Genomic DNA, 8,117 nt, shown 5'->3' with positions numbered 1-8,117 from the left:
CTTTTTGCATACGTCTCCAACAAAATGTAGCCGTCACGTGGCCAAACGGAAATCACCACCCCGTCGCCGCTGCATTCAAATTTCGCAATTTCCGATCTGAATCGTGCTTGTAATTCCCGTCGCTTAAGTGTCCCTAATGTATTTATATCGCAATTTGCGGCTTCTCTTTCCAGAGATCGAGATCGCGAAACGGCGTTTCTCCATACTTATGTTATTATTTCATTTGGATTTCTTCATTTCCGCCGCCGAATTGATGGCGCGCAAAATAACTTATCAAAGTCGAGAACCTCATCGGGAAGGGCACCCCCCTTTTTAATTTCTAACTTACGAAATTTCAATAGCAAAATGCTTCAGAGCCGTCGTTCTCATTTGCCAACACGCAGAAGCTAATTTTGTACAATGGTGAGAGAGGCAAGGGTGAGGAACAAAATCATAATGTGGTAATATGTCATAATTTTATACAACTGCGCTGAAATGAAAAATACCTGAACTTTGAACTGAAATTTTTATGTAGAGTTGTCAGTCGTGGGGAGATATTAAACGTACTTTAATTTTTCTTTCAGTATTTAAAGAAAGGGATCAATAACTTTTGTAGTCAAAAAAAGACATTGGAATAGGTACTTATATTTTCAGGCCGTGTGAATGAGTTTAGAACCTTCCAAATCAATGACTTTTTGTCTGTTACGTCTTAGTTTACAGTCGTAAACTACCTAGCTAGTAAATTATAATTAACAATTATAACTGTTACGATAACTGAATGGTATTAATTACATATTTTACTGCAGTAAATGGTTTCAGGAAAAGTTAAAATTATACATCCATATCAAATTAGATAGTGTGATTTGCTTGTTAGTCTAAAATAATTAGTGAATGCAGTAAATATTTCAGCATTAGTGAAACTTAATAACTCGAATTGTTTTTGGCCAGTCGAGGCCAGTTCCAGTTATGCTGGCTTTTTCTGTTATGGGGTATTTTCTAAAAAAGTATAATGGATAATTCAATTTTAAAACGAACACGAACCGAGTAACAACAAAAATATTAAGCGAGAGAAAATGAAGAAGAAGTGAATGGATTACTGAGTTATCCGATCTTAAGGGTGTGGTGATGTGATCATGAAGGTGTAATCTGTACTAACTGTGCTAATCGCCATTAAATCTGACTGGATAATCCAGTTCCTTATCAGTCTTATAATTTCTGCTGCGCTTGACAGATTATTTGTAAGTGGTACCGAGCCAGTTGCCAAATATGTTAACAGAATTCTGAGATATAGAAAATGTAATAAACGTTGAAATGAGCCTTGCTAACTTTACTAGACGGTCCACCTTCCTGTGTTACCTAACTGGTAAAAGGGACAGTTGAGGACGTGATTTCCTCCTTGCCATTGCACGATTCGGTACTACCTTTGTGAATATCTTATTGTTAGGTGAGAGTTGTCAGTCGGACACCTTGTGCGCCTTTTTACATTTATGTTCGTGGTTAAAGGTTTAGTTATCAAAGTGAGCACCGTATGCCCCTTTTTTCGTTTGGTGGTCCTGCACTCTTTCCTACTAGACCTGGAATAGTAACTGGAGCGGGGGCGCCGTGTGTCATTTTTCCTTCACCCCACTGCACGTTCCAATGCTAATCGCCATTGTTGGTAGCGAATTTAGAATGTTTTTATTCCAATCTTATGGGTAGAGCTCATTCAGAAATGAGGAAATAGTTCTCAATTAAATCAGTTATATTCACATAATGAGTGGTACCAACTTTGTTGATTGATAACAGTTAATCAAAAGGCAACGACTCACTGCTAATGAGTATCACCAAAATAGCAAATTGCGTCCGGAATCAATCAGACAAATATTAAAGCGACGGCGCGACGTCAGGGGATAAATTTGCCTGGCCGACTGGGCAGTCTCAACCTCAGTGGGGTTTGATGCAATTCAAGGTTTATCTGATCAAGATCATGACTAGAGAGCGGAAAATATGCAGCAAAATTTTGGGAAATATGATCATATGATATGCACCAAATTTATGCAAATATGCAGTAACTTTCTTAATATATGCAGAGATATGCAGCTGCATATGCTCCAAAAACTAAAAAAAAGCGTAATAGCCGAACTAAATTTATTTACAAATTACAAAATTAGTAGTAATCGACTATTTAATTACTATTTTGGTAACAATTTATTTTTAAATATTTTTCGAAATATTCTAACGAAAAGTTTTCCGATGATTCTAAAGTATATTTGGAGTAGAAAAACTGTGTACTACGTCCACAGACATAAAAATCCTTACCGGTTTAGAGCAGACGCGACAAAACAGTTCCTTCTTGAAGAATAAGTTCAGGAAAAGGTTTAATCCATAAATTAATTTGAGTTATAATTGACATATTAACACACATGTATCGCTTTAAATGCTTTCAATGCAAACTCACGATGAAAAATAATAGGGTAACGTCCCTTCAACCACCATAACACATACCATTAATACACTTAAGTAACGAACAAAAATATTGGGATTGAACGGTATTTCCAAAAGTAATTAGGGCCCAAATTTACCTGGAAGAATGGCTTAATACCTAATGGATTCTCCAAACTACCATAAAACCCAAATCTTTACTAGTTATTTGAAGATCAGGACAATATTTGCAATATGATTCATGAAATTTCGTCTTTCTAGATACATGCCGATAGAATAACAATCATTTTTTTTTTAAATTAGCACAAAAATTGATAAAAATGCAAAATATGCACCCGTTACGTGAAATATGCAGCAGAAGGCAAATATATGCAAATATGCATTTTTTTTATAGCTGTATTCGTTTTTAATTAGCATGATTCGTTCACATATTAAATATCAAGACTTATATGCAAAAAATAACGGATATGCAAATTTCATAAAATCCGCTCTCTAATCATGACGAAAATTGTGATGTTGAACAGTCATTTTTGATTTTTAAAGCATTTTAACATCTAGGAGAACTCGTATAACTGAGGAAAATCTAGAAAAATTAGTCATTGTTATTAAGAATTCCCGAAGTTATAGGCCACGAATGCCATAGCGCTGGCGATCGGACGGCAATGAGCATCACTTCCGTGATACCGAAGTCTGGTAATAGTACTTAAATGATTTTTTGCCCTCATTTTCGTTTCACTTATTTGGTACTGGTTAATTGAATCAACTGATATAAAAGTTATATTAGTCGGTTTAAATTGTACTTTTTTAGTTTAAAATTTTGTTTTGGTTTATTTTATGCTGACAACAATCAAATTCAGCTGTGTGATTTTAATAATAACGCAAAAAGAAATACCAACTGAACTTTCAGACAATGGAATTGATGGATATAGAGAAATCGCAAATAAAACTTAAGAAAGCCATCATTAATGATTTATGCCAACAGTTCCAACATTATCATTCCCCTTGTGTCTTGAAGTAGAGCATGTATCGAGATCAGAATTTAACAAACATAGAAAATGATGTAGAGTTACAAAATTTAAGCACTGTGTATTGCGAGTATTTAACAGATTTAGGGACTCTGAACTGAACGGGTGTAAAAGCATAGCTACCCCATGGTACAATCAACTATTGGATTTCGCAGAAGCTCTTTGTGGGTGACGTGACCAATGCCATCATCGATGCAGAAGTTCAATTCTCAGAGAGTGACTCAAATTTCGTCTAACGCCATTTCATTTTAAAGACTTAGATACTATGAACTTATTCACAAGTACCTTGATATGGTGGACTATCTTTAAAGACCACTTGCTATAACATATAGCAAAACTGTCTAGTAATGAATTACTTCGTGTAGCAAAAGGAAAATTTCATTCACATAATTGCAATCGGCGAGATATGGGGGCATGTGTTCGTTAATAGTATATTATTAAGCAAGGTTGTAAAGATAATCATTCTAGACTGAGCGCAAATTAGAACCTGAGACGCGCAGCGTCGAGGGCTCTAAAGCGCGAGGTCTAGAATTGGCTTCACAAACGTGGTTAATATACTATTTTTTCCACTAGTAGCCCATTTAAGGTTTGCGAATTTTCAAAATGTTTTTTCTGAAGTGCATCAATAAAAACGTGTACTCACGTCATTTTAATAAGCTTAGTCCGTATGTTTGCGGATGACACCTCTTTGTAATGTGCGCCCCCGCGGCGCAGGTGGTTCAAGGTGTCATTTACACCACGGGTTTTTAATTACAGGGTTTCTATAAATGATTATAGGGTCGCAGTAGGTCATGTAAACGTGCCACCTCTCAGATTTAACTGTACGGAGATCCGTACCAAGTGCCCAAGGACGCATGACAAAGATCACACATGGACCACACACATGTGTATAACTGGTTGCCTAAATGCATCATATGTTTTTAAAAAAGAAAACGAATTCGTTACGATAAAAAGAAACAAATTTACTGCGGTTAAACATCACACTAAATATTAAAATGTTCATAATTCTGTTCAAGGCACATGTTCACTCTTTTTAACTTCAAAAATGTTCTGTAACATCCTTTCGTCAATACTTTGGACCCGTTGTTCAATTGTTCAATTCTGCTCAAGTCGTCTCAAATCATCAACAATTTCCTCAGATGAAGCCTTCCACGAGGTTTCTCTTTGTTGATACTACCAGTTTGAACAAATCTGTTGATTACATCTCTAATGTGGGCCTTTAACGATGCTTCTTAAATTATTAAATCACGGTATTCGGCCAGATATTCTTGCTTACAAGCTGTTACAGAATACATACACTTTTCGTTTAAGAAATCCCACTGCGATAACAAGACATAACGACGAAAGTGTCTTGTTCAACAGAATAAACCATTTTCACAGTATTCGCTTTCTAGCACAAGAACAAAATTTTCGTACGCAACCACCAAGAGTTCTGAAAATGACTGTTTTGTTGTTTTGAGCTTGGATCAACAAGAATTACTGTAATTCGCACTTAAAAAACATTAAAAACAATAAAAACGACGACTTTAAATGATAGGTTACAAATGGCATTAGACATTAATGCGACAAGTGAGAATTGTCATAATGATGCATAATCACGGGCATAATTTCAGCGAAGAGGGATTTTTGAAATTCATGGACAACTACGCCCTTATATATATATATATATATATATATATACTTGAGTATTACAAGGCCATTTAGTCTCATAACTTAATACAATTTAGCAAATAATTAAATTAACAATTCTTCTCCAGCTATCCCTATCCTCCGCTCTTCTCCTCCACTGAGTAATTCCAGCCTTCCTTAAATCCGCCTTCACTTCCTTTATCCATCTCTTTCGCGGCCTTCCCTGCCTCCTGCGCCCCCCTATACGGCTCTCTAACAACTATTCTAACTACATCAGGCTCATTATACAAATTGTATAACTCCGCGTTTGTCCTCCTTTGCCATATTCCTTCCACCTTCCTGCCCCCAAAAATTTTTCGGAGCACTTTTCGCTCCCACACGCCTATCATTTGTTCCACCTCAACTCCCATCACCCATACCTCACTCCCGTAAGTAACTGTCGGTCTTATTACTGTCTTATATATTCTGACTTTCGTGTCTCTCGAAATATTAGTACTCGCTAGGATGCTGTTTAGCGAGTGTAGGCACCGATTTCCCTGGGATAACCTAGTTGCTATCACTTCACTCATACCCGGCAACTTCGTAAACACCGTGCCCAAATAACAAAACCTGTCTATCTCTTCGAATTGTACGATTCCGCCGTCACAAGTTTCCACTTTAAAGTCTGATTGTGCATAATCTTCATCATCCCATTTCATATATTTTGATTTCTTCTGATTTATTTCTAACCCTACTTTCCTCGTTTCTCTTTCTAGCTTTCTTACTACTTCCCTTAACTCCTTCTCTGTTCTTGTCACTATTGCAATCTCGTCTGCAAATAATGCTAACAACTGGTGCCTTTTATGATATATCAGCCCTGTCCTGTTCACTCCACTATCCCTTACCACCTTTTCTAAAACTATATTGAATAGCACTGGCGATAGTGGGTCTCCTTGTCTCAAACCCTCTTTTACATGAAATTCTCTGGACTCATTTCCCCCCACCTTTACTTTAGTTTTCGTGTTGCTTAGTGTCATTCGTACTAATCTAATTAGTTTGTTCTCTACCCCTATCGCTTTCATTGACTGGTATACTTGCTCTCTATTTACTTTATCGTATGCCTGCTTAAAATCCACAAACATTACATGTGTCTTAAGTTTGTTGTCGTAGCGTTCAGCCTGGATTTCGCGTAGCGCAAAAATTTGGTCTATTACGGATCTACCTTCACTAAACCCACATTGGTATTCTCCTATACTACTCTCGATCTGTGGTACTATTCGCTTTTTTATACACGTCGCTAATATTTTGTAGACCACACTTAACAACGATATGCCTCTATAGTTTTCATATTCTGACTTTGATCTCTTTTTATGTATTGGGATTATAATTCTCTTTGACCATTCGCTTGGCATTTCCTCTTTGTCCCATACTACTGCTACCAGCTGACATATTTCTTCATAAATTACCCTTCCGCCATATTTAATGAGCTCTGCCAAAATCATATCTTCCCCACTGCTCTTATTATTTTTTAACCTCCGTATAACTTTCATTACCTCCTCTCTTTGTAGTTCTTTTCCTTCCACTTCCCCATATTTTTCTTCCCTCTCCACCACCGTAACTCTGTCGTTGTCACCATTAAATAGCTTCTCAAAATAATTCGCCCACCCTTCCATTAACTTTTGTTCATCCCCAATTTAATGTCCTTCACTATCTTTGCCAAATATCATGTGTTGTTTTCGTGTGCCCCTTACATTTTTCACCTCCTGGTAAAAGTTCCGTAATTCTTTATTTTTATACCTGTCTTCTAAATTACGCAAGCGTCGCTCTTCATAAATTCTCTTTCTGGTTCTGCATAACCTTTTACACTTCTTCCTTTGCTGTTTATATTTCTCCACTACCTCCGTACTATATGCGTTTCCCAATGTCAATAAACGTAGCTGCGCTCTTTTTTGCATTTCCTTCCTACATTCCTCGTCAAACCAAGTCGCTTTCTTTACCAGTCCTTATTGTGGGATTTGTCTTTCCGCTTCTTTAATCGCTTCCTTAATGCTTTGCCATCTAGTTTCTACTGCGCTTCCATTTCCGCCTTTAACGATGTTTCTTGAATTATTAAATCACGGTATTCAGCCAGATATTCTTGCTTACAAGCTGTTACAGAATACATACACTCTTCGTTTACGAAATCCCATTGCGATAACAAGACATAACGATGAAAGTGTCTTGTTCAACAGAATAAACCATTTTCACAGTAATCGCTTTCTAGCATGAAAGCAAAATTTTCGTACGCAACCACCAAGAGTTCTGAAAATGACTGTTTTGTTGTTTTGAGCTTGGATCAACGAGAATTACTGTAATTCGCACTTGAAAAACATTAAAAAACAATAAAAACGACGACTTTAAATGATAGGTTACAAATGGCATTAGACATTAATGCGACAAGTGAGAACTGTCATAATGATGTATAACCACGGGCATAATTTCAGAGAAGCGGGATTCTTGAAATTCATGGCCAACTACGCCCTTAGAATCAGAATTTGTTGAACTGGACTTCAAGAGCGAAGGAAGTTCTGTTAAAGTAACCTTGCACGAATTTTTTAAAATAACTTATACAGGGTCACTCAAAAAAATTAATGAGGCAACCTATTTTATTTACCAAATCATGAACGGCTCACCCCGCTTACTCGATTATTGGTAATACACTGCACCATTGATAAAGTGTTGATAACATCATCACATTTTTTTAATGAAAATGCTCACTTAAAAGATATACACAACCTGCTTCTTTACCTGTGCTGTAATAGTCTGCATATATCTTTATTTTAATTATGTTATCAATATCATAAAAAAATTTAATTTGCAAAATTTATTTTTATATTCTTTTTAAGAGTCTCTATATGTTCGCTTGTACTTCAGGGCCGCGGGAAGTTCTGTTTAAATAGTTGTATACCTTTTTTTTTGTTTAATCGTTGCCACTTTCAGATAGAAAAGAATATCTCTTGACTACTACTAATAAAGATGTGTACGTAATGTTAAAGTAAAAGTAAGGTTGCCATAAAATGCAACTTACCAATTTTACAAAGGTAT

This window comes from Zophobas morio, unplaced genomic scaffold (assembly GCF_036711695.1).
Source record: "Zophobas morio isolate AGI-343-1 ecotype UQ-CSIRO unplaced genomic scaffold, CSIRO_AGI_Zmor_V1 ptg000002l, whole genome shotgun sequence".
Classification (NCBI taxonomy): Eukaryota; Metazoa; Arthropoda; class Insecta; order Coleoptera; family Tenebrionidae; genus Zophobas; species Zophobas morio.
This window is presented reverse-complemented; position numbering follows the sequence as displayed.